The 24,290-nt window shown below is 40.5% G+C and overlaps 1 long non-coding RNA gene across 2 annotated transcripts in view; it reads left to right on the top strand.

Moving 5' to 3' along the window:
• Window positions 1–23,611, top strand: part of LOC125644536 (uncharacterized) — a 46,925-nt gene extending 23,314 nt beyond the window's left edge. Inside the window, exons 1-3 of one of the 2 annotated variants that reach the window (XR_007359040.1) lie at window positions 7,534–7,664; window positions 20,703–20,862; window positions 23,402–23,611. This is a non-coding gene — a long non-coding RNA (uncharacterized LOC125644536). Of the gene's footprint in view, window positions 1–7,533; window positions 7,665–20,702; window positions 20,863–23,401 lie in introns of those variants that run through there. The other variant, XR_007359041.1, reaches the window with a different exon arrangement.
• The last annotated feature ends 679 nt before the right edge of the window (window positions 23,612–24,290 follow it).

The following is a 24,290-nucleotide window of genomic DNA, read 5'->3' as shown; positions in this document are numbered from 1 at the left end:
TGAATATTTCCCTCACATTAATATACATCATTTGCCCTTAATCACTCTCAGTCACTGCATCTGAAGCCAACCTTCATTAATATGTTAATTGGGCAGTCCCTCTCAGTGGAGGTTCCAAGGCTAATAGACAACGGAAAGGTTTACTTCCCCCAAATAGCTCTTTGTAACTATATAGTTTTATTCCAATAGGATTTTGGACCTGGTTCTGATTTACATTGTGCCAGAATAAATCCACTGAGTTCCATAGAGCTACACTGGCTGTACTCAGAAGAGCTGAGATCAGAAAGTAATCTCTCAACTTCTCCATTTCCTCTTTTATTCCCTCCTGGGTGGGCGGGCTGGCTCTTTTTAGGGCTTTCCAGAAAGCTTCCTTCAAAGTTTCCTAGCAACCAAAGAAAGATACAACATTGCACAAAAATACTGATGAAAATTGTTTCCAACCAACTCTTCTCTTATATTCAGTTTGATTAGGACTGATGGCAAACCTAGTATAGTATGAAAGGGAAAATCAACAGCAACAAAGTTCAGGAGATGACTATTTAGTTCCTTGACATAATGAGTCTTCCTCATTCCTGCCACGGGGGCAACTTGTTTAATTCTAGTCAAATAAGCTGACTGGATCACAGGTGAGGATCTTACAAGCACAGGCTGTAGCTGACCTACTAAAGACTTCCTGTTTTGATCATAAGCAGCAAGAGTTTGTACCTGGGTATTTACAGACATCCCCACCACACTCCTCTAATTACACCCTTCTTGTTTGCTCCCTGTTGGTGATTCATACCTCTTTCCCACCCCACCCCCCTTTTTTTCCCCTATACTTTCCTGATTCCTTTGTCCATCCAGCATTTCCCTGATGGATTATCATCTTTCCTGGTTACCCTCCTTCGTGCTTTGGCAGAGGGCTCTCTGCTCTTCCAAGGCAGGGTCCATTAATGGCTCAGTAAATGAGTCATGGGTCCATGAAGCAGAAGCTGGGGCATGCTAAGAGAAGCGACAGCTGCCCTGGGACCTGCTCCAATGCCCATTCAATTTCGTGGGAAGACTCCGACTGATTTCAGTGGGCAGTAAAACCGGCCCATGGGAAAAAGGAAGACCAACCACAGGATGTTTTTTCCCTTTCTCTTAAATGCACCACCATTCCTGCCTCCCACAGCAATCTTCACCCTCACTTGCCCCACAGGTCTCAGGGGCCATGGGCTATAAGGCCATCTCAGCTTGTACCCTCTTTGTTTATACCATGACAGTAGTTTGCCCAGTGGCAGCACTCACAGACGGAAGAGCTAAGATCGTAGGAAAATTAACAGGAATTCCCATGAGCCTTTGCAAGCTCTGTCCCTCCCATCAGTAACAGACCATTACTGTCACAAGCCAAAATGTGTTTCGCATCCTGAATTGAAACCTCAGGTGCCTTGTCTTCAGTTCTGTCTCTGACTTGTTTGTTTGTATTCTCTCACTCATGTACATTCTTTAACTTAAACATATTTTATCCCCAGTTGCTTGGATTCAGTCTGACAGCGAGACCTCTGTATCTGCACATCACATGGATCCAGTGGTTTGGCAATGCTGTCTGTACGCTGGAGTGGCACCTGTAGACAGGCTATTCTTAGCCTGGAGTCCAGTGCTGAGGCAGAGGGAGTGTATTTAAATTTGTCATTCCTTCTCCTGCCCCCTGCAATTCTTGGTTAGGACAAAGATTCTGCTCATTTTGAATCTGAAGGATAATTAAATTTCACCTTTGGAGGATATCTGTATCTCAGTCCTGGCCCACCTTAAAAAAACAAAAATCCATGTTTCTTAGCAGATCGGTTTCATTTAATTTTAATAGATGGGGCAGTGCATTATGAATGGATCTAATCCTGGGTGATGTATTAGTCAGCAGTTTCATTGGCAGCAACATGTATTTATTTTACATTTGTTTACATAGTCTATGCATTACCTGAGCCCCACTTTTAATTCCTAGCTCTTCAGCCTCTTTATATCATTGTATCTTACCTTGCTTACACAAAATAGTTTACACTGAGTATCTGACCCTTAGGTTTAAGTGGGACAGAAGGCATTGTGTGTGGGTCCTCTGAACTATGATGAATTTCATTCTAGCGGGGGGAAATATTATCATCGAATGGATGCTGTGCGAACATGTGACGTTATTGGAATCAGTAGATTGTCTTTTTATGCTGATTCTTAGAACCACTTAACTGTAACTTATTTTTTGTGTTCAGTTGTAAATTTCTATTGAAATAGAAACATGCTAAATATGTCTTTCATGACTTAGCCTGGGAAGTCTTTATTCTAATATTGTACTGTCAGGCACTGTAACTGAATAAAGCTGTGTAATAGCTTGGACCCCATGGTCAAGAGACAGGTGCCTTCCGCACTATTAATTGGCCAAACAGGAGATTTTTGCTGTCCGATGCAGACATTTCAACAATATCACAAATCTTAATTTCTATTAATGGACTTAATCTTTTTTCCATTTTAGATAACACAGTTTAAAATAGACTCCTGAAAGCACGTAACATGTATTTTAAACAGCAAATGCTGACATTCATAGCCTCTTCATTTAAAAAAAATCCAGATTCTCAACAGCCTGTAGCAACAATTCAGTAGCAATATAATTCCTGCCCAATAACCTTCTACTAGAAAAAATATTTCAGCCAGCATTAGCACTCAGCGTAGCGAACAGAAATATTTGATACTGAGAGCACTGAAATCAGAATCCACTTCACATGTCCTTCAAACAACAAGACAATGAGTTCAAGGGGGTATGTAACAGGAATCTCAGAAGATGGGGGCTGACTTTGTTACTTACTTGGTGTGATAATTTACTCTCCATATAAATCTCACTGTATAAGAAAAAGGAGGAAAAAAGGAAGCAGTAATATCATCTTATCTAGCTAAGGTATCTGTCATTGCCGAAATTCTGTTTAAACCATGATGGATGTTCTTATTCAACAAAAGAGACTCCTCTCCTCCCACCCCCACCCCCAACTATGAAAGCAGATCCTTTTAAAAAGAAAGGATTATATAAGACTATAGTTCCTGACTGTGGATGAGAGGAAACAATTAAGAAATACAGCGCTGAAGTTTCAAAAAGATGTCCTAGGATTCACCGTTGGCCACTTGCAATATTTATTGCAATAGAAAAGTACAGTAACCTACATAAGGATAACACATTGAAAGCGATTGTGTTCATTATTTTACTTCAAACCTCTGTTCTTTAATGTAAAAGTAGATTTTCATCCACATTGATTTGTGTCTTTGCCAGGGGGAAAAGGGGATTCTTATTTTATATTTCTGTAATTCTTTGTAGTCTGACCTTTAAATCACATAAAATAGCCAGTTCACTAAGTATCATTGATCATTACTGATACAGAAGTTACTGAATTGCTAATGACAACTGAAGACACTAGATGAAAACAGATTCATGGTATTTATCCTTCCTTTTCAACATAAAATACTATTGTACAAGTTCCTCTTTAAACTCCTGTCCTGAAGCTGACAGATGACAATACCGACCTATCCTTTGAGTAATCTAAAGGACTGTTTTCTAAAAATGGTGGTTAACCCCTGAAGTGTCAGGGACAAATCATACTATACATCTTAGAAAGAGAACGGTGCTGGTATGGATCCAGCAAATGCAGTGCTCTGTGTCATACACTAAAACAAATAAGAATATTTTATAGCTCTTAGCACTACTCAGGAAAAATCCCTTGGTAGGTGTAACTTCAGTTCAAATCCAGCCTAGTTTAATAACTTGTATTGGTTATCAATATTTGCTTGATGGTGGCCTCTCTGAATGACTTCACTCCCATTTACAGTGGAGGAGCACGAGGGATGCTCACATCACAGTATAAATAGCAAGTTTATTGGGTGTTTCAGCAGGGAGGCCAATGATTCTTTGCGTTAAGAGTAGAGTTGTTTCAATACCACCAAAATGGGATCAGTTCCACAGCTTTTTTAAATCGTGTAGCTCCATGGAATTCAACAGAGCTAGCAATCTGGGCCATAGTGTTTATGAACATTTATTCATATTTCCATCAGCTGTTCAGTTCAGCTCATGTCTTTCTCCCTTATTCACGACTCGTAAATACTCCTGTGGGTTGGGAGCTTGAGGTTGTTGGGATTTTTGCTTAACTTCTAAGAAATGGTTGTTCGTAGTATGAATACATAGCCATGAACAAGTGAGAAGTTGATGTTTGGTCGCTGTTAGGCTACGTCTACACTAGCACTTTTGTCGGTAATATTTTTCTCAGTCGGGGTCTGAAAAAAACACCCCTTGACTGATGTACGTTTCTTCAACAAAAGCGCCGCTGTAGATAGCACTATGGTGAGAGACGCTCTCCCGCCGACATAGCCACCGCCGCTTGTTAGGAGTGGTTTAATTCTGCCAACGGGAGAGCTGTCCCATTGCTGCTGTGGTACACTTGTGCCACTGTAAGGCCTGTGGACATAGCCTTAGTCCCTCATTCTATTTAGTTAAAAAGAGTTTGCCATCTAATCATGGAACAGAAACAATTACCTCTTACTCCAGCTGACCAGTCTGTAAGTGAATAATAAGTAGTTAATAATCCAATATGAACAGTTTACAAACACTCAATACGGCTGAAGCTCATTCACAAACTATTCAGCATATATTTTAATCAGTTATGCACAGTGCACACTCCTGCAGCAGAAGTTTAGAGGGTAACTGTGGGGCAGGAGGTTGGGAGAGTGAGGACTTAAATACCTTCCTTTCTACCCACCAAAAACACATAGGCATTTTGAATATCAAACGAATCAGTTGTATCCCCAAGAGGACTCTTGCTAACCTTTCCTAGACTCCTCCACCCAGCCCTGTGCGCAGTGCAGTGTTCAAGAGTCAGTTATGTTTTGGGGACATAGCAAGGGTGAAAAATTCTTTTGCAGGCCTGTTCAAAAATGCTAAAGCCAGCTCTGAGTGAGTGGAAATGCTGCAGAAGCAAGCTAGTTTGTGCCCTTTGAATGCTCCATCTCATTGTTTACACAGTGTTTTCATCCCTGTGTGCGCTGTTCACCAAGCATGGCACAGTCTGACAGACGGGACCTGGAACTTTCACCAGCTAATTTAATCCAGGTCTATCTGACATCTCAGCAGGGGCAGGGATGTTGTGATTCTGAAATAGACAGTTTGCACATCCCTAATCTGTTGTATACAACGTTGAAGCTAACTCTTTCTATGTAATGCAGCAGTTTTATTTCACACCATCTGATACTGTGCATTTTAAATTACAGTCATGGACGTCTCAAACCTTTTTTATTTTGATGAAATTCTTCTTTCCTCTGCTCACTGACATTTGAAGAGTTCTGTGTTTGGTAGAAGTAGACTGACATTTTGATGCACACTTACAAACCTGAAATAGAAATTAGGAAATTAGAAATTGCGGAAATTGTGTTATTTAACTTTAATTATAATCCTCACTGTCTCAACAGTTAAACGATTAGATTAAAATGTCCCTGAAGATATAACACAAAAAAAACCTCATTATTATAATCTGTAGTTAGCATTCCTGACATGTCAGTCTTTGGGAGGAGATGGGGGCTGTTGAATAGACTTAGCTCTAGTTTGACATGGGGACAACTATTCTGTTCCGTAGCAATTTTAGAGCTTGTGCAAACTGTTTCCTTTCCGCATAGGAATGAAAACAAAACCTTCTGAATGTTTTTGCAAAAATGGGAGCAGGTATCTGCATTTATAGCCTAGGAGTTAGGATACAAGCTTGAGATATGGGAGACTCAGCTTTGAGTCCCTATTCTGATGATTCAGAGCAGAGCTTTTCATTCCAGACCACTGTAATCAAGAGTGTGAATCTAGGTCTCCCACATCCCAGACCAGTTCCCTAGCCCACCTAGTCAGAGTCTCCCGACAAAAGTTTTGTGGAAATTGATGTGCTTTGACAAAATAGCATATTTAGATGAAAATGTTCTGACCAGCTCTATTTATCCTGGTACCCCAGGATTTACATATATTGATTTCCAGCACCATGGAATTGAGGAAAACAGCTGCAGCTCTTTAACACTGTCATAGCAGCAGTAGGGCTATAGAACTTACCTAAGCAATTGAAGTCTCCCCTTTAAGACATGTTATTGATCAAATAGTGCAATGGTGTGCTAACACTATGCTCAATGCCATTGCTTAAGTTCATTCATTCATAAAATTATGAACTAACAGCACTGAGTATAAAGGTAAAAAGAGCTGGGAATCAACAGCGGGAATCTGTAGAAACAATCTCAGATGAACAATATTAAAAATAAGACAGAGAATGATGATTAATGAAATAGAAGGGAGGGCTCAGGAAATGACTACAACTTGAACTGTCCTGGATTTTTCACTCCAATTTTAATTTCTTATAATTGTTATGCAGACATGGAAAATTGTGAACAAAATATATTAAGGTTCACAGAGAAGCTGGCCTTCAGACACTACCCTGAAACATCAACTTTACTCGATCCCACTTTCATATAGTCTGAGTCCCATACTCTTGTGCACCATGGTCATAATTTTTAGAAGGGCTCAGCACCCACTTCTGGGGACAGTTATTCAAGAGGTTACATTATGGTGGGACATCCTCAGGCCAGCTCCATGCACACTGAAATGGAAAAAGTGTTTGCCTTTACAATAGCATTTCCTAACCACCTTTTCAGCAATACTAGCTGGGAAATGGAAAAAGCAAAAGCTTGAGAGGTACATTTTCAATCATCTTGAAATGCCCTTTTACCCTAGTAATTTGCTTCCAGATAAAATGAATAGTTTGCTAAAAAAACAGAAGATGTTAAAAAGTGAAATGAACACGTCATGTTCTAAAGAAATATGGGGTGGGGGGACAGGTCATTCAAATTATTTGTAACAGGTCTAGAACTGATGATGGTGATAATGACAATGAAATAATAGTAGGGAAGCTGACAAGCAACAGTTGGCAAACTCAGACTGTGAAAGAAAGCTCTTACAAGTCTCTTTCAGGGACAGCACTGCTCCATAAAGTCAATTATCACTGATATTAGGAATGTTTTCTGTGTAGGGTCAGGATATGTAGTTAGTTGTAATAGGTGAACAGAAATAGCATCTACTGAGGCATTATGATCACTCCATTTGAGACCCTCTCTCATTAATTAATATATGTGAATACATGCATGGGGTGAGGTGGTTGTTAGCATTCCGTTTGTACATGTACTTTTAAAATGTGACATTTGAAAATGTTCTAAAATTTTAAAAACATGTCTTTCAGGATTCTATGGCAACGTAGATTATACTTGATGAATATCCCCTACACAAGTCACAGTTTGCAGAACTAAGAGAAGAGAGCCATTTATTAAAATATAGCAAATCTAATTCTTTTGGGAAACATGTTTTTGCTTTAAGTGGTATTTAGTGGGCATGTTGCTGCATTGAGACCCTCTGGCAGAAAGAATCTCAGATGTGTGATTGCACTCATCTTCTAAAATAAGCATCCCTGAACTACTTACAAAGAGAAACTAAATTAAAACTATCCTCAATATATCAGTTATATTATGCGCCTTATAGAAAAAAGAGTGATGGATTCATACAGCATAGTGAGGAAGGATCATTTTGTGATTAAGGCACTGGACTGGGCCTCAGGAGATATGGGTGCAGGTCCATGCTCTTCCCTACCCTTTCTGTGCAACTTTGGGTGAGTCAATGGGAGTCTTGGGGTGGTCCATATCAGTACCAATAGAATGCCTTCCATCTGACAGTGTGTTTGGATTAAATGGTCTCTAAGTAGAAACAGAACCAAAATCCTAGGTTCAAAACAGGAAAGGAATATTAAACAGGCCTTAAATGTTTTCCTTGAAGGAAAGGGAGAGAAGACGAGGAGCTTTAATTTAAATCCAGTGGGCTGTTTGTCCCCTGTAGCCTACAAAATAAGGAAGCAACACACGTATTAATATGGTATAAAGCCTGAACAAGCTTACCCAAGTGAGGAAGGTGTAATGAGAGAGAATATTAAAAATCTATCAGCATGGAAAAAGAGGATTCTAAAACCCTGCAGTTAAAGCACCATGGGTTATAGTTCTCTGAAAAAGAATGCAAGAAACAAGGATCTGGCAGGGTGTTCTTGCACGGATCTACCACCTTCCAAAAACTGAGGGGAAATATTTTGAACATTTTCCCCCTTTTTTGTTTTAAACAGCTTTGGTCTGCACGGTATTCAGGTTTGTGAGTAAGAACTGTGAAATTGCCAGACTGGATCAGACACATGGTCAACTTAGTCCAATATCCTGTCTGACAGTCATTAGTACCTGATGCTTTGGAGCAGTGGTTCTCAACTAGGGGTACAAGTACCCCTCAGGTATGCAGAAGTCATCCGGGGATACAGCAACACATCTTGACATTTGCTTAGTTTTACAACAGGCTACATAAAAAGCACTAGCAAAGTCAGTACAAACTAAAATTTCATACAGACAATGATTTGTTTATACTGCTCTATATACTATACACTGAAATGTAAGTATAATGTTTATATTCCAATTGATTTATTTTATAATTATATGGTAAAAATGAGAAAGTGAGAAATTTTCCAGTAATCTTGTGCTGCGACACTTTTGTATTTTGATGTCTGATTTTGTAAACAAGGACTTTTTAAGTGAGGTGAAACCTGGGGGTAAGCAAGACAATTCAGACTCCTGAAAGCGGTACAGTAGTCTGGAAAAATTGAGGGTCACTGCTTTAGAGGAAGGTGTAAGAACCCTGCAGTAGCAGATGTCCTGCCACATTAGTCTGACCTCATCCTAGTCTGTAATAATTAGAGATTGGCTTAAACCCTGAAGCACAAGGTTCAGTATCCCTTCCAAAAATGTTATTGTCATTAATGACAACCCTGGATATTCTTCATTTTCGTCTAAATCCATGTCATGATTCTGTAAGTTATACATGAAACTATGGACTCAGTTAAGGCTCATAATTTGGAGTTCTACCTGAAGACATGGGTAAGGAAGCAGGGGTACGCTCAAGAAGCAGTGGCTGGAGATATGCCTGTTAGTCAGGAGTATATTTCATACCTGAGCATTGTGGGCAGAGACCTTTATTGGGTGCTTTCCGAGTGCCAGCCTCCTGGCACTTGCTGGTGTGCAAAGAGCCAGAGTCACGATCACGTACCCTAACCCCCAACATTGGCTCTCTTGGGGTGTTCAGTATGCAGGGAGAAGTGGCTTCCGTATTGTCTCTCTCTCCTGGGCCTCTGGGGTTCCTGTGTCCCAGGGCTTGCTCTGTACTCTGTTGTCTTCACTCCTACGTGCATTCTCACTGGGGAGCAATAATGTCAGAGGGATATCCTGCTCCCATTAATGTTGATGACAAAACTCCCATTGATTTAATTGTTGCAGGAGATGGCTCATATTGCACGTGCTCACAAAGGCTAGTAATGGACATTCTGTTCTAGGAATACACCTGTAAACCTGGGATGAGTGCTCAAAGCCAGGTTTCTTATGAAGGTAAAAGCAAAAAACTACTCTCTCTTGGGGGATGAGCTCAGTTCTGCAACAGCTTCAGCCTTGCCATGCTAAAGTTCCTGCTTTTAGAAGTATATTGGATGGCATAATCTCGCAAATGTTACAAACTCTTGTGTGGGGTCAGATCATTGTACCCCTGCAGAAACTATTCTCAAATTTTATTGTTCGGGGTACACAGCGCCTTGGATTAGCTCTAAGAATGCTTTGTTACAGAGAAACAAATATCTTTGAAGCTGTAAACATGCAGAGACAAGATCTGTCATGACCTGAATTGAAGACAGATGATAAAAAAAAAATCCACTGGAGACAATGGATGTAAAATCTTTCAGCATACCCTCTAACTAGCTTCGAAAGTATGATCCTTGACTTTTACCTAATGTTTACACCTGTTCAAAAACAAGCTTCCATTTCTTGTGATATTGTATGACAATGACTAAATTAACTGAATCCTTTTGCTGCTGAGGTAGTTTCAACCTCTTTGGGTTAAAAGGGGTTTTTTTGCTACTTATCTCATTTGTACATTTATAACTGTTCTCTCCAAACCACCCTAGGTACTCTGTATTCTGCATTTTTCTACAGACAATTGCACTTTACCAACAAGATCTAAAATTTCCACCAAAAATGCGTTCAAATGGGTGACTTTCCATGCATATAACTGATAGAATTTTTAGAAAAGTATAGTTGGACCAGCCTGCAGAAATCAATAGTATTTTTGACCTGCTGTGGGATGATTCAAAACATCTGTAGAAATAGGCTCACAATTTAGCCCATTGGGAACTACTTTATTCAACAGCCTCCCTAGCTTCAGCAGCACTGCTTATAAAGAAAGGTATTACCCAGCATGAGTAAGCGGGCCCTATAATGTATTCCAGTAATTTAATCCACATTGCTAACCATTCAGAGTATATCTACTAGGGCTGGCCAGACATTTTTTTTCCTGCAAAATAAATAAGTAAAAATGGACATTTCATAGAAAAAGAATAAATTGTTTTGCTGAAAAACAAAGCTTTCTGTCTTTGGAGAACTTTTTTTTTTCTGGTGAAAATGCAAAAAAGTTCACAGAAAGGAGACATCATTATTTTTTTCTGATTAAACTGTTTTGATACAATGTCCTATTGGAAAAATGAATTGTTGGAAAACGTTCAACCAAGCCTTCTATCTACATGCTATAACACTTATATGAAACTAAATTCACCTGTAGTGTATCACAAAAGCTTCTCTGTTTAAACAACAACAAAAATCATATTGTAGCCTTCTGTCCAAACTTTAGACTGGGGATTGTTTATTAAATGTATTGTTGCCCATTACACCCACGAGTGATAAATTGTGTAGACCTCGCTGTTGGAAGTCAGACGCTGTCTTAATCTCAAACTACCATTTATCATCAGAGTTATCCCATCTCAGGAGAGAATGGTAGGCAGTAGAATCTGTTGCCCTACACAGCAGTACTGTCTGGCCAGTAAAATGCCATTAGTTTTCTAGACTAGAAGGGAGATGGAATGGGTTTACAGAGAAAATCATAAGGAAATTGCATTGTTATGCTAAGCGCATTTTTGCGGAAGCATAGCTATGATCCCCTACCACAGCTGCATACCCAGAGAAAGCTATTCTGAATGTTTAAAACTTCCAGCTAAATAGGCTATTCATTCATTTACTTTCTTTAATCTATCTCAGTGTTATCTATTATTTCACTTGGGGGCCAGATCAATAAATAATTATCAAGAGAAAATCAAGCCAAAATGATTTATGGCTAGCTTGCTATAGTTAAATGCAAAGAGGTAATTTAAACAATATGAAATGTAAAAGGTCCACTCTGAATTTTTCAGTTAGCTGGGAGAAAAATACATCATCTGATTTGAAGCTGGTATGCAAAGTGTCTTTGCATCTTTGTCAACTAAGCCATAGAAATAGCTTTGTTCTTCTATATGTGTGTCCTATTTCATGTAGTTTTGCCAGTCACCTGAAATCTAATCTGAAACCTGAATGTGTACACAGGCCTTACTCTTCAAATGCACTGAGGTTGTGCTTTGTACCTCTCAGCCAGATCAAAGCAGCATAGAAGGCCATAAGAAGAACTCCGCAACATAAGGGATCCTCCAGTAGTGTAGATTCATGGGCTTGAGGACTTGGCAGGAAAAAAATGGACACTGTGAGAGATTCCCTATGTTCTAGAAAACCCCATCTTCTTGGGGTTACTGGCAAGGGGCATAATTTACAGTAAGCTTCTTTCTGCTCTAATTTATTCTTGGGGACAACAGCACCCAGATTGGGTTAAAGTCACCTTTGTACCCCATAACAGCCATACTGGGTCAGACCAAAGGTCCATCTAGCCCAGTATCCTGTCTTCCGACAGTGGCCAATCCCAAGTGCCCCAGAGGAAATGAACAGAACAGGCAATCATCAAGTGATCCATCATCTAATCCTCTGAATCACGCTGTGCGCTCCTTGGCTGCAGCCACTGATATGGATCAATATTTTTAAGCTTTGTATGTTAATAATTATAGAAAATTTGTTTTCCTCAGAGCACAATATTGTGAGAGAACCTATAGGACCAGTCAATGTCAATTATCAAAGGTGGATTATATAAAATTGACTTCTACAACTTTACCAGCATCTTATGGCATCTGGTGTTTCATGGGCCCTTCCACTGCAGGGACTCTGCCCTAATCTTTTCTGGATTTGGTTCAACGGATCTTGAGACTGGTTGCTTTGTTGCATAGGTGCAAATCTGGCGTACCAGACAGATTTGCACTGGTGTAACTGAGAGCAGAATTTGTCCTTCAATGGCAAGTCTTGTGTTAATGAAAATTCCAGCCATATACCAAATCATACATAACTTAAATCTTTTAGCTTAGCTATTGTGAAGCCTTTTATACTATGATAAACCAACATATTTATAGGCTAAATAGGCACTTGTAACTGTAGTAGAAAGAATGAGATGTGAAAGCCATTTCTTCCCACTTTCAGATATAACAAGAATGCCACAGGTTCCATTCTACTGAAATAAATGGAATGATATGATCCATATAACATAATTTTAGGAGTGTAATACTCCCTAGTCTGTCAACTAGCATGAGAAGCAGAAAGGGAGTTACAATACACTCTCCCTAATTCCGCTTGAAAAGATGCCACTTTAACTGAATGAGACAACAGTAAAAATGAAAAATATAAGATCATTTTATCAATCAAATGGGGGTAATTCATTTGTACCTGAACAAAGTAACACAATTTGATTACTGAGCAGTTTAATTTTCTAGTGACTTTTATCATGTGAAGTCAGTTCTAATAGCTATTAAAAGTAGGGTACTGTTTGCTAAAAAGGGAACATTGTCTTGGTTGCTTATTAGGACACAAACTACAGGAATGTAGAGGGGATTTTGGCAAAATTTGAGGGGATTCTTCCCCACATATATACCCGATTCCTAACTGTAAATCTGTGGAAATTTTCCAAGAGATGGGAATCGCTTTATTCTTTCTATCCCTAATCTTACATTTCAGTGCCAGATAGTATAAAGTCACAAGAGAAGTCAGTCAAAAATATTAAGGAACCAAATCCTCATCTCCAAGTAGACAGGCTGAGGAGCTGTGTGGGGAATCAGTCTCACACTTCTATAAAGTAGCAATGAAACCAGTCTACTACAGATAGGCTCTGCTGTGCTCCTTTTCTGCTCTGTCCCCTCAACCCTTTCCATGTGGATTTGGCTTGGGCATTTCCATAGTGGATGGAGGATGTGAAGTGGATGGAGGAAGTGAAGTGGTTAACAATGCTATTTACATTGTGATGATTAGTTTCCAGGAGTAGTGCCCACTGAAACGAATGGAAGACAGTCACACGTCTCTCTACACATTTTTGTGGATGATGTGGCATGGGTTGGGTACTTGTGCACCAGGAAGCACCACAACACTGGCCTGGATTTGAGCTAGAAACAAGCTAGGGAAGGGGAGTCAGATGTATTTTTAGGTGGCTCTACACCCAAAGAGGGGCACATCATGAGATTTGCTGTGTCTCTGCCGCTGCTCATCCCCCATATTCCAAATTCCACTGGACCTCCCCACAACGCAACCCAGTTATTTGGGCAGTCTGAAGAGAGTGTGGGATTTGTCCCTGGGTATTATAGTTTCAGTCAGTCTGGTTCTAACTCAAGACAACTCCCAACATCTAACATTCCAACAGTTATCTTCCCAATCAGAAGGACTAAATCTCTTCTTCCTGAACATTAAAACTGGGAGGAACCCACTCAAAGAAGCCCTTATGTATTCTGAATAGCCAGGTCTTTCATGCCTCTGGATATCCATTTCCCTGCTCATTAGCATGCTGTTTTCCTGTTGCTATTGGGAGTTTTACCTTGCCATTTCAAGTGGTATATGTGCAGGAACAATGTAGAATATGCCCCTAAATCACCAAGATATTCCCAGTTATCTCATTAGCTGAATGCAACTCGTGATTTATATTAATTTCCAGCATGAACACTGGAGTTCTCATTTCTGGAATTAACTTTTACATGGATGTCATCCCTCTTCTATACATTTTAATTTTCGACACGGGGAAACAAATAAATGCCAGGAGATTTCATAGGGTTCCCTGGGTTAACAATTAAAGAAAAACTGAAATGTGTTTATAAAAGACATTCAAATGACTACATCTACTTACAAAGAGGAGTCAATCACTAAATGTTTTAAGGGATATGAAATATAATAAGAGTAATTATCAATCAGACATGACGTTGACATCTTGAGTCTCAGGAGGCAGCTTAGAAGTGAAAAAAGTTCTTCTTGATAGTAGCCATTGGAAACTGGAGGGTTTGAAATGTAAGTTACATTTTGAAATCTGTGTGTGTGTCATGACTATTTTTAATGGTGGCTATATCAACTGTTAAATCAGCTATTGCTTAAAATATTGAAAATGGACCTTAGAACAGCTTTTAAATGTATTATTTATATATCTGAAAAAGTCTGTTGGCCCCTTGACAGACAAGTAAGAAGTCAAGGACTCTGCAGAGGAGAGCTGATCTAAATTCTCTGGCCAGATTTTGACACCCCCACCTCTCTAGTTCCACTCTTTTGTGATGCCAGACCTTCACAAAGGGGTTTGAGAGCTGCCTTAACAGAGCAGCCAGGGCAATCCCTTGTTGCCATAAGGCTTGTTCCACCCCTCCTATTTCATCACCTCACCCCATACCTGGAGGTTTGGGAAGACATTAAGGCACAAAGCCAGAATAATCTTTGACTGGTGGAGTGGTTCCTGAGGCTCAACTCCAGCATTGGAGGGGAATGGAGGTTGTATCTACGCTGACATGTGTCCCTGATTACTGGATCATATCCATGATCCCTTGTGCTCCCCATACCTTCATCTGTAAGGTCCTACATATGCTGTGCTGTACACACGTATACCTGTATCCACGCTGCCGCTCTAACTACACAAGATTAGTGCTACCATTTCAGGGCTGGGATCCCAGGGTTGCACACATCACAGAGATACATTCTAGGGGAGATACTTTGTTGTGTGTTGTTGGCACTGTTCCCTGCTTTCACACAGTTAATGATGGCCATTCCTGGTCATGTTTCCCCTTACTGTTATTTCTTGAAAAACTGGGCTGAAAACATGGACCATTGTATTAAAAATTCTTCCTGCTGCTCCTCATTGGGTGACACATTTATGTGGAGGAATGGATGCTCGACAAGGTGCTAGGTGGAGTTTGGGCAGTTTTTCCTGACTCACAGAAAACAGATAACCTTGATGGACAGAAATAATTCATTCCTGTCAGCCTGGATAGATATGGTGAATGCTTATATTGCACAGTCTGCCTTTGGGTGGACTATTGCTTCTGGATCCTGAGAACCAGCATATGTGGTGGGAACATGTTGTCTTGGAAACCTAGGATGACCAGCAGTGGCTTCAGAACTTCTGAATGAGGAAACAGACTTTCATGGAGCTGTGTGAGGAGCTTGGACCAAATCTCTAGCACCAGACTACTCAATTCAGAGAAGCTTCACTGGTTCAGAAGAGGGTTGCTATTGCCCGGTGGAAGCTGGCTACCGATGACATCTATCTAGCTAATATGTTGCAAACCACTTTGGTGTTGGAAAGTCCACTGTTGGGGTCATGGTTATGCAGATTTGTGAGGCAATTAACACTGTGGTTTTCCTATGGCTTTCCTATGGTTTTCCAGGCACCTTTACATATGACTTGTTTTTTTATTCTGTTTCTCCTTGATCCCATTAAGAACCATGTGAGGAGCCCCACTTCAAGCAATTTACACAAGGACAGTGGTTTTGCATTGAATGGGTGAAGGACCTGTTTGCACTTCTTTTATGACATACTGGGTTCCACAGTACTTAACTGCATAGCACAATTCACTGATAAGTGTAACCCCTAAGTTTAGCCTTCTGACAACTGTTTAGGGTGTGGGGTTTTCCCCATAAAGACAAATGCTGTTATTGTATGCCTGCATAACGTTTGGCCTTAATTGCTTGACACAATTCATGCTGCTTTTGAAACCTCTGTCAACAGGAATACCAAAATGTTTATAACATGTTTAGGAGGGATTGCAAGGGGAGGGAAGAAATGCAGCCATTGTAGTAAAGCAGTGATTTAGAATTGTCAGCACTGCCAAGCACAATTCACAGCATGTAGAGACCATTAGTCCCTGGTGTGCTTGAAAGTGCTTAAGGTTGGGAAGCAGGGAGAGGGTGGTTTCAGGAGTGTACTGGCAGATACTGTGTGATTGCCAGTATTTATTTATTTATTTTATTATATTTCAACATATTCATTAAAGAAGTTAAGAAACAAATTGATCCACCCTTTGTGGCCTAGGTGTAAGATATCTGCGTCATTGAAAATTAGTAGTGTTTTCTACAGCACAGAAAACATATACTCTACTCTCCTCAGCCCTCCTGTGTATCCCTAGGATTTCAGATATTTGTGAACCTTGGGGAAAGACTCAAAACCATTTCCATATTTACAGCATCAAAATTTTACACATCATTCGATTACATGAGGTAGGAAGTCTGGGACTTATTCCTGAGCCATAAAACATCTTCAGTTAACCATACTCGGGAAAAGAGAGAGACTACCATTAAATAGATGATAAAATTTACTCAAATTAGGAGATAGGAGGTTTACTTTCTAGACAAACATCACAAGAACAATTAAGGCAAGATATGCAAACAATAGACCATTAAACAACTTCCACAATGAAATTTCCTTAGAATAGATTATAAGGATATATTAAAACAGAACAACTCATTTTTTTTAAATTGTCATCAAAAGAGAGAACACCATCCACAATTTAATGTCTTTACAGCTGTCTCCTTCCCGCCTCATCGGACAGTAGAATGATGGAGGGAAATATCTCTCAGTGAAATGTGGGATGTCTTCTGTGAGGAGTTTCGGGGGCTGGTACCTGCTGGCATTCCGGGACTCCTGCAGGCTCAACATTATTCTACTTGTCGGTCGGGGGGAATGTAGGCGAAGATTTCCAGGCAAAAGAGCACCTTGGATGGCAGCATCAGGAAGAGAAGGAGTAGGAGGTGGCAGCATCAGAAGCTAATGGGGTGACTCTGAGGCCTCTGCAGCAGATGGATGCTGCATACTGTCAGCCACCAGTCCAATTAACCTTTCATTAAGGAATGTTCATGTTCTCCGTGCCATGTCTCCACCTCCAAGAACCAGTTCAGAAGTCTCTCTTCCTCAATTGCCCCGGAAAACTCAAATTGCTCCGGACTTCTCCCGTCCACCCCTTTAAGCAGGTCTTCCAGGGCCCTTCTTCATCTACCCTGACCTCTCTGGATACTGCTCCTGCCCTCTTGGTGGCAGGGTTTCCGTCTCGGCATCCAAACATCCTGCCAATCCAAAGTGCCTTTGGAAGAAGCTGAGAATCCCCCAGCCCCCAAAACTTTGATGTAAAAGCTTTTGTGGGTTTTCTGACACTTTTGAACATTCCAGAAATGTAAATAGCTCAGCATGCTTTGTTCTTGGAAAGCTTTTGCAGCACACAAGGAAGGAGCAGAGGCATATAATGGTGAGGAAAATGTAGTTGTGCTTTTAAGAATCGTAATGTCCATAGTGTCTCAAGGTGGTGGAAAGAGATGGGAAATTTCTTCCTGGGGCTATGTTACATGTTTACAATTCCTTTCTTTAAGTAAGGACAAAATCGTGGAGGAAAGTTTACTCCACCCATGCACTGATCCATCCTTTGCAGCCACATAGACTCAGTGGGCCAAGTGCTTGCTTTTAGAGCCGGGCCCATTATTGTTGCCTGTATTGATCTGCAAAGCGTTCAGCAGAAAGCTGTTCTGATGTGGTCAGTGCAGCACACTAGTACTGGTGCAAAGGGGGGAGAGGGACATCTATAGATTGCGTAGGGGTTAGGGGGGAAAAGGTTCAGTGCAGCGTGGGAATGAAGGTGGAGGACTATTGAAACTCAATACCTGGTACGTGCCTCTTAGTTCTGTCCATGCTGAAAGCTAGCATAGATATGAGGTGATGCCACAGCTAACGTGTATTTACTCTCAGGCATGCCAGCTTGCTTGCTCTCTACTCATCTTGAGATGTGTGTCAGGGGTTTCAGCATGAACAATAGGGGGCATATGGCACAAGTCTGCACATAGCCATTTGTACAGCGGCTAGCATAGGTGTACTCTAAGAGGCCTTCTCCCTGTCCCCACCATCCCAGGTCATGTGCTAAAATCAGCTCAGCTGGAGCTGGTATCTGGCTCACTGGTCTGTAACAAGATTCCCCCTCCGCTTTTTGTGTAGTCTTTATCTGCGTCAGAAAGTTACCCTTGCTATTGGGAAGTAGAATATTTTATCATTCAAATGATACCCTCTCTTAAAAAGCCCACATCCCCATTTGCTGAATTAAGTCCCAGAAGCAAGACAGCTATAGTGTTGTGGCTTTTGCTGTTGTTTTTGCTACTTAATAATTTTTTTATTGTCCAGTCGTGGGAAGAATATTGGAACCTTTACACTGATGTTCCAAAGTAATTTTTAACATTAATTGCTGAGAGGGTATCAATTTTACTATAACATTCTGTTATCTGGAGTAATTTAAGGACTTTAAACATGAAGGAATGGCTTTCATTAGGATGATGGGTACATGGTGAAGCACATGGCTTTGCATATAAATGAAGTGATTAAGAATGATTGCCCAACACCTATTGTCCTCTGCCAAATTTTCAAGGGGAATTAGCATTTAAACATAGCCACTTGAATACCAGGTGTTAGATTTTTATAACAGAGTTATGAGCAGCCATACCTTCTAGAGTTTTGGTATTTAAGACGTTTCTGAAAGGTTAAATGGCACAATTACAAATAATGATGAGCTACATGGATAGCCAATGTAAGACTGTGGCTAGCAAGATTAGTTCAAGGATGGTGAACTGATTTTTGATTAACTTTGTTGTGACTTTCATCCTTGGTGTTTGCAGTGTTGTAACTGTTGGTCCCAGGATCTGAGAGGGAAGGTGGGTGAGGTCATATCTTTTTATTCCTCTGGTCTCTGAAGAGGAGCTCTGTGGAGAGCCAAAGCTTGTTCTTTTTTCACCCACAGAAGTTGGTTCAATAAAAGCTATTGCTCACTTACCTTGTCTCATTCATTCTTGATGTAATTTTTGGCTTCACTGTATTTACATGAGGAGGGGAATCAATGTTATCAACTCTCATGACTTTATCCTGAGTCCGATGATCTTTTACTTAGAGCTTCAACTTCTGGAGACAAATGATTAGAAGAGACCAATAACTTACTTTTTAAATGGAAGTTTCTATACCTGACTGTTTCAGAGAAAAGCTTGAAAATGTGACTGTGACATTGCATTCCATATGTTTTATGGAAATATGATTATGAGTGTGAATATGATGTAACTGGAGTATGCTTTATGCAAAATGTCTCTTGTAAGGTATCATAACAAAGGTTATAAACTACTGAATATATTCCTCCTATTTGTATGCATGTATCATTCTTGTATCTGAAGCTAGAAATATGAAGTATAACTCTGAGGTCCTATTGTAATTATGCAAAGTGTGGGCCATGAATGGTGGTTTAGAATCTTGATGGCTCCCATTGACGAGGACAATTGGTTGTAAATGTTTTATTTATGTGCAAACCTTCCTGTGTACCTATGGGCCAACCCAGGAAGAATGGAGACTAGGGGTCTTGGAGTGACATGTGACTATGTCACATGATAATGGAATCCATCTTAATCCTTGTACTTTTCCATTGAAGAGGCGGGGGTGGGGACAAGCACAGACAAAATATTCCCCTCTTGTGCCAAAGATATAAAAGTGGGTGTCAAGGTTCCTCCCCGACTCTGAACTCTAGGGTACAGATGTGGGGACCTGCATGAAAAAACCTACTAAGCTTATCTTTACCAGCTTAGGTCAAAACTTCCCCAAGGTACAAAATATTCCACCCTTTGTCCTTGGATTACCCGCTACCACCACCAAACTAATACTGGTTACTGGGGAAGAGCTGTTTGGACGCGTCTTTCCCCCCCAAAATACTTCCCAAAACCTTGCACCCCACTTCCTGGACAAGGTTTGGTAAAAAGCCTCACCAATTTGCCTAGGTGACTACAGACCCAGACCCTTGGATCTTAAGAACAATGAACAATCCTCCCAACACTTGCACCCCCCCTTTCCTGGGAAACGTTGGATAAAAAGCCTCACCAATTTGCATAGGTGACCACAGACCCAAACCCTTGGATCTGAGAACAATGAAAAAGCATTCAGTTTCTTACAAGAAGACTTTTAATAAAAATAGAAGTAAATAGAAATAAAGAAATCCCCCCCTGTAAAATCAGGATGGTAGATATCTTACAGGGTAATTAGATTCAAAAACATAGAGAACCCCTCTAGGCCAAACCTTAAGTTACAAAAAAGATACACAGACAGAAATAGTTATTCTATTCAGCACAATTCTTTTCTCAGCCATTTAAAGAAATCATAATCTAACACATACCTAGCTAGATTACTTACTAAAAGTTCTAAGACTCCATTCCAGGTCTATCCCTGACAAAGACAGACTATAGACAGACACACAGACCCTTTGTTTCTCTCCCTCCTCCCAGCTTTTGAAAGTATCTTGTCTCCTCATTGGTCATTTTGGTCAGGTGCCAGCGAGGTTACCTTTAGCTTCTTAACCCTTTACAGGTGAGAGGAGCTTTCCCCTGGCCAGGAGGGATTTCAAAGGGGTTTACCCTTCCCTTTATATTTATGACAGTGGGAGGAGCAGCGCAAAGAGGCTTCCAGTCATGAGAAAACCCTGCTTACCACCTAGATGTCTGCTGGAACTAACAAGGACTTGTACCAAGGGAAAGGATTGGACCCAGACTTGGAAGGAGTTTAGTCTGTGAAAGAAGCTTATTGGAACATCTCTGAGGGTGAGATATTACTTGTAATCAGTTTCTTAATGTATTAGGCTTAGACTTGCATGTTTTTGCTTTATTTTGCTTTGTGACTTACTTTGTTCTGGCTGTTATTACTTGAAACCATTTAAATCCTACTTTTTATACTTAATAAAATCACTTTTGTTTATAATAAACCCAGAGTAAATGATTAATACCTGGGAGAGCAAACAGCTGTGCATCTCTCTCTCTCTCAGTGATATAGAGGGCGAACAATTTATGAATTTACCCTGTGTAAGCTTTATACAGATTAAAATGGATTTATTTGGGGTTTGGATCCCATTGGGAGCTGGGTGTCTGGGTGCTGGAGAGAGGTAACCTGCTGAGCTGTTTTCAGTTAAATCTGCAGCGTTGGGGGCGTGGACCAGACCTTGGGTCTATGTTGCAGCAGGCTAGCATGTCTGGCTCAACAAGACAGTGTTCTGGAAGTCCCAAGCTGGCAGGGGAAATGGGCTCAGAGGTAATTTCAGCACATCATATGACAATCCCAAGGGGGTCTCTGTGACCAAGTTCATCGTGGTGACCCATCTGCAACCTTGAAGGTTCAGAAACTAGAAAGTAAATAAAAAAGAACCAAAGTGTGTGTGTGGGGGGGGTGTAATTTCATGATTCTTAAGACAATCTCATGATTCTTAAGCAAATCTCATGATTTTGGGGAGCCTGATTTAATATTTTTGAATGTTTGTGGATTATGTATTCTGATTTTTGAATGTTTGTGACAAGGATGGGGATTTAACCCAATCTCTGTTTAGCACAAAAATCTTGAAACATGAGAAATCTTAGTTTACTTTATTGGATGGTTTGTTTAAAAAAAGGAATAAAGCATTTTTCCATCAGAAAATGGGGTTTTCTCAAAATCAAACCTTCTCCTAAAAAAGACAGATTTTAGGGGCAGGATTTTCTTGAAAATGAAATGTCAGGCCAGGGCAACATTAATCTCGGTCTCTGCCTGAATCACTATAGTGCCCAATGGGAGTTGTAGTTCTGGGTTCCTCATGCCCCAGTTCACCACTATGGAAGCTTCTCCTCAGCCAAACTACATCTCCCATGATGTACTTCAGTCATTGGACTCTCATGATGCACCACAGTGGCTCTGTCATAGGGAGTAGAGACCATAGAAGAATGGTGACATGAGGTGCTCTCCACTATAACTCCCACGGGGCATTACGGTTTCTCAGATGGATCCAGAGATTAATATCAACTTGAAGTAAAATGTTCCAGGGTTTTTTTAAATGTTTGTTCTTTGATATTTGGGATATGCTCATTTGAGAGCAAAACAAATGTCAAAATATTGGAATTTCCTACTGCATGGAAAAAAAATTTAATCGGCTCTACATCATACTTACTTTGCATAATTTAAAGTTGGTTATGTTCCTACTGTGGTAGTGTTTAATTATTGGAATTGGGGACTAGGAATCAGGATTCCTTTATTCTGTTCCTTATTCTGCCACTGACTTGTGTCACTTCAAGCAAGTCGGTTAACCTCTCTACATCTCAGCTTCATCATCATCATCATCATCATCATCACTCCCATAACTGCATTGGTTGTTGGGGCACCATCATTGATGAGCAATCAACCAATTGTCTCCAACCCTGACGATTGTGTGTCAGTGCTTGAGTCTCCGCAAAGTCCATTCCTGTCCGCCCTTTTTTATGTTGTCAATCCATCTCTTCTTCTGTCTACCTCTTCTTCTCTTCCCCTGTACAGTCCCTTGGAGGATTATCTCGGATAGGCCAGATGATCTTGTTACATGTCCTTACCACTTCAGCTTGCGCTTCTTCACGGTCGTCAGGAGGTCCTCAGATGACCCAGAGCATTGGGTGATGATGTTGTAGGCCTCTTCATTAGTGACGTGGTCAAACTAGGAGATGCCCAGGATTTTACGGAAGCATCTCATCTCTACTACCTGTATTTTCCATTCAAGTTCTGCCGTAAGGGTCCATGTCTTGCACGCATACAGAAAAATGGAGATGACCAATGCGTGCAGCAGTTTTGGTTTGGATTCCAGGGAGATGTTCTTATTCCTCCAAATTTAGCTTTGTCACTGCTGCTGCTATTTGTGCAGTTCTTGCCCAAATTTCTGCCTTGGATCCTTGATCAGTGATGATTGCCCCCAAATACTTGAACTGTTTCACTGTTCATCTCAGTTCATCTCAGCTTGCCCATTTGTAAAATAGCTGTAATAGTATCCATGTCACAGTGGTGTAGTGTAATGTAATTGTTTGCAAAAACACTTTGAAATCCTCAAAGGTTTGTGTAAGTGATAATTCTCCTTAAGAGGTAAGCAAGCAGCTCAGACATATTTTTGTAATATCTGTGTGTATATATAGCTAATCTGCACAATGAGCTGTTGGGAGTAACAATAGAAAAATCAAAGCTGTCTGGCTTGGCACTGGATTGAAGGTGTGAACTGAGATCAGATAGTAATCTTTATTCTGTCCCTTACTCGCTATAAATTCATTCTTCTCTCTCTCTCTCTCTCTCTCCCTCCCTCCCTCCCTCCCTCTCCTGAAGCATATACAAAACAAGAATTATGCACTTACACCCTGAAGAAAATGACCTGGTACTGGTGCAGCATGAAGGAGTGGAGAGCACAGTCAATCAAAAGACAGACAAACTTGACATTTACAGAGCATACCATATGTTGTTGAACTGTCATGCGTTGTTGTATATTTGATGAAGTTGGGTCCTTTTATATATCAATTCCACATTGCAAATGTTGCTTTTCTGGGACTGCTGGTTGGTAATGGCTTGTGGCAATACATATTCTGTGCAGTAAACAATCACGTATGATATTATAGTGCAACTAAGTTATTGCCACAACTGTAAACAACTAATAAAAGTTACTGTGCCTTAGAGCTGATACAGTAATACTTTCTCCATTTCCAAGCCTATTGACTTGATGGAACATTTTACATTAAGTTGCTGCATCATCTCTCCTAATTAGCTATTTAAGCAATAAGCATGCTACGCTAGGTTGTATAGTACACCATTTCTAAAAGGAGATTTCCAGCACCAGAGATATACTGAGTAAACTTTCAAAGAGCTATAATACAAGGTGGGCTAGATGCAGTCCATTTCACTTCAAGGTTACCGGTTCAAACCTGGTGGGTAGGGACTGAAAGTCATTGCCATTAGATTGCTTCTGGTAGCCTGTATGAAAAGAGTTGTTCTCAGTCCAGTGGGAACTAGTGTTCCCCTCTGAGAAAAACCACCATCACAATTGGATCTAATTGGCAATTTGACACCCTTGTTGACAGGATTCATGAAGAAATCAAGGACTAAAGGGGCACCAAGAGGAAAGTCTTTAAGTTAAGGCCCTGGACTGGACTTGGTCAATTCCCAGGTCTTCTACAGACTTTCTGCATTGCACAAGTTGCTTGATCTCCCTGTGCAGCAGTTC

The sequence above is a fragment of the Caretta caretta genome, chromosome 11 (assembly GCF_965140235.1).
Source record: "Caretta caretta isolate rCarCar2 chromosome 11, rCarCar1.hap1, whole genome shotgun sequence".
Classification (NCBI taxonomy): domain Eukaryota; kingdom Metazoa; phylum Chordata; order Testudines; family Cheloniidae; genus Caretta; species Caretta caretta.
Note: the sequence above shows the minus strand (reverse complement) of the source record. Positions and strands in the feature narration are given on the sequence as shown.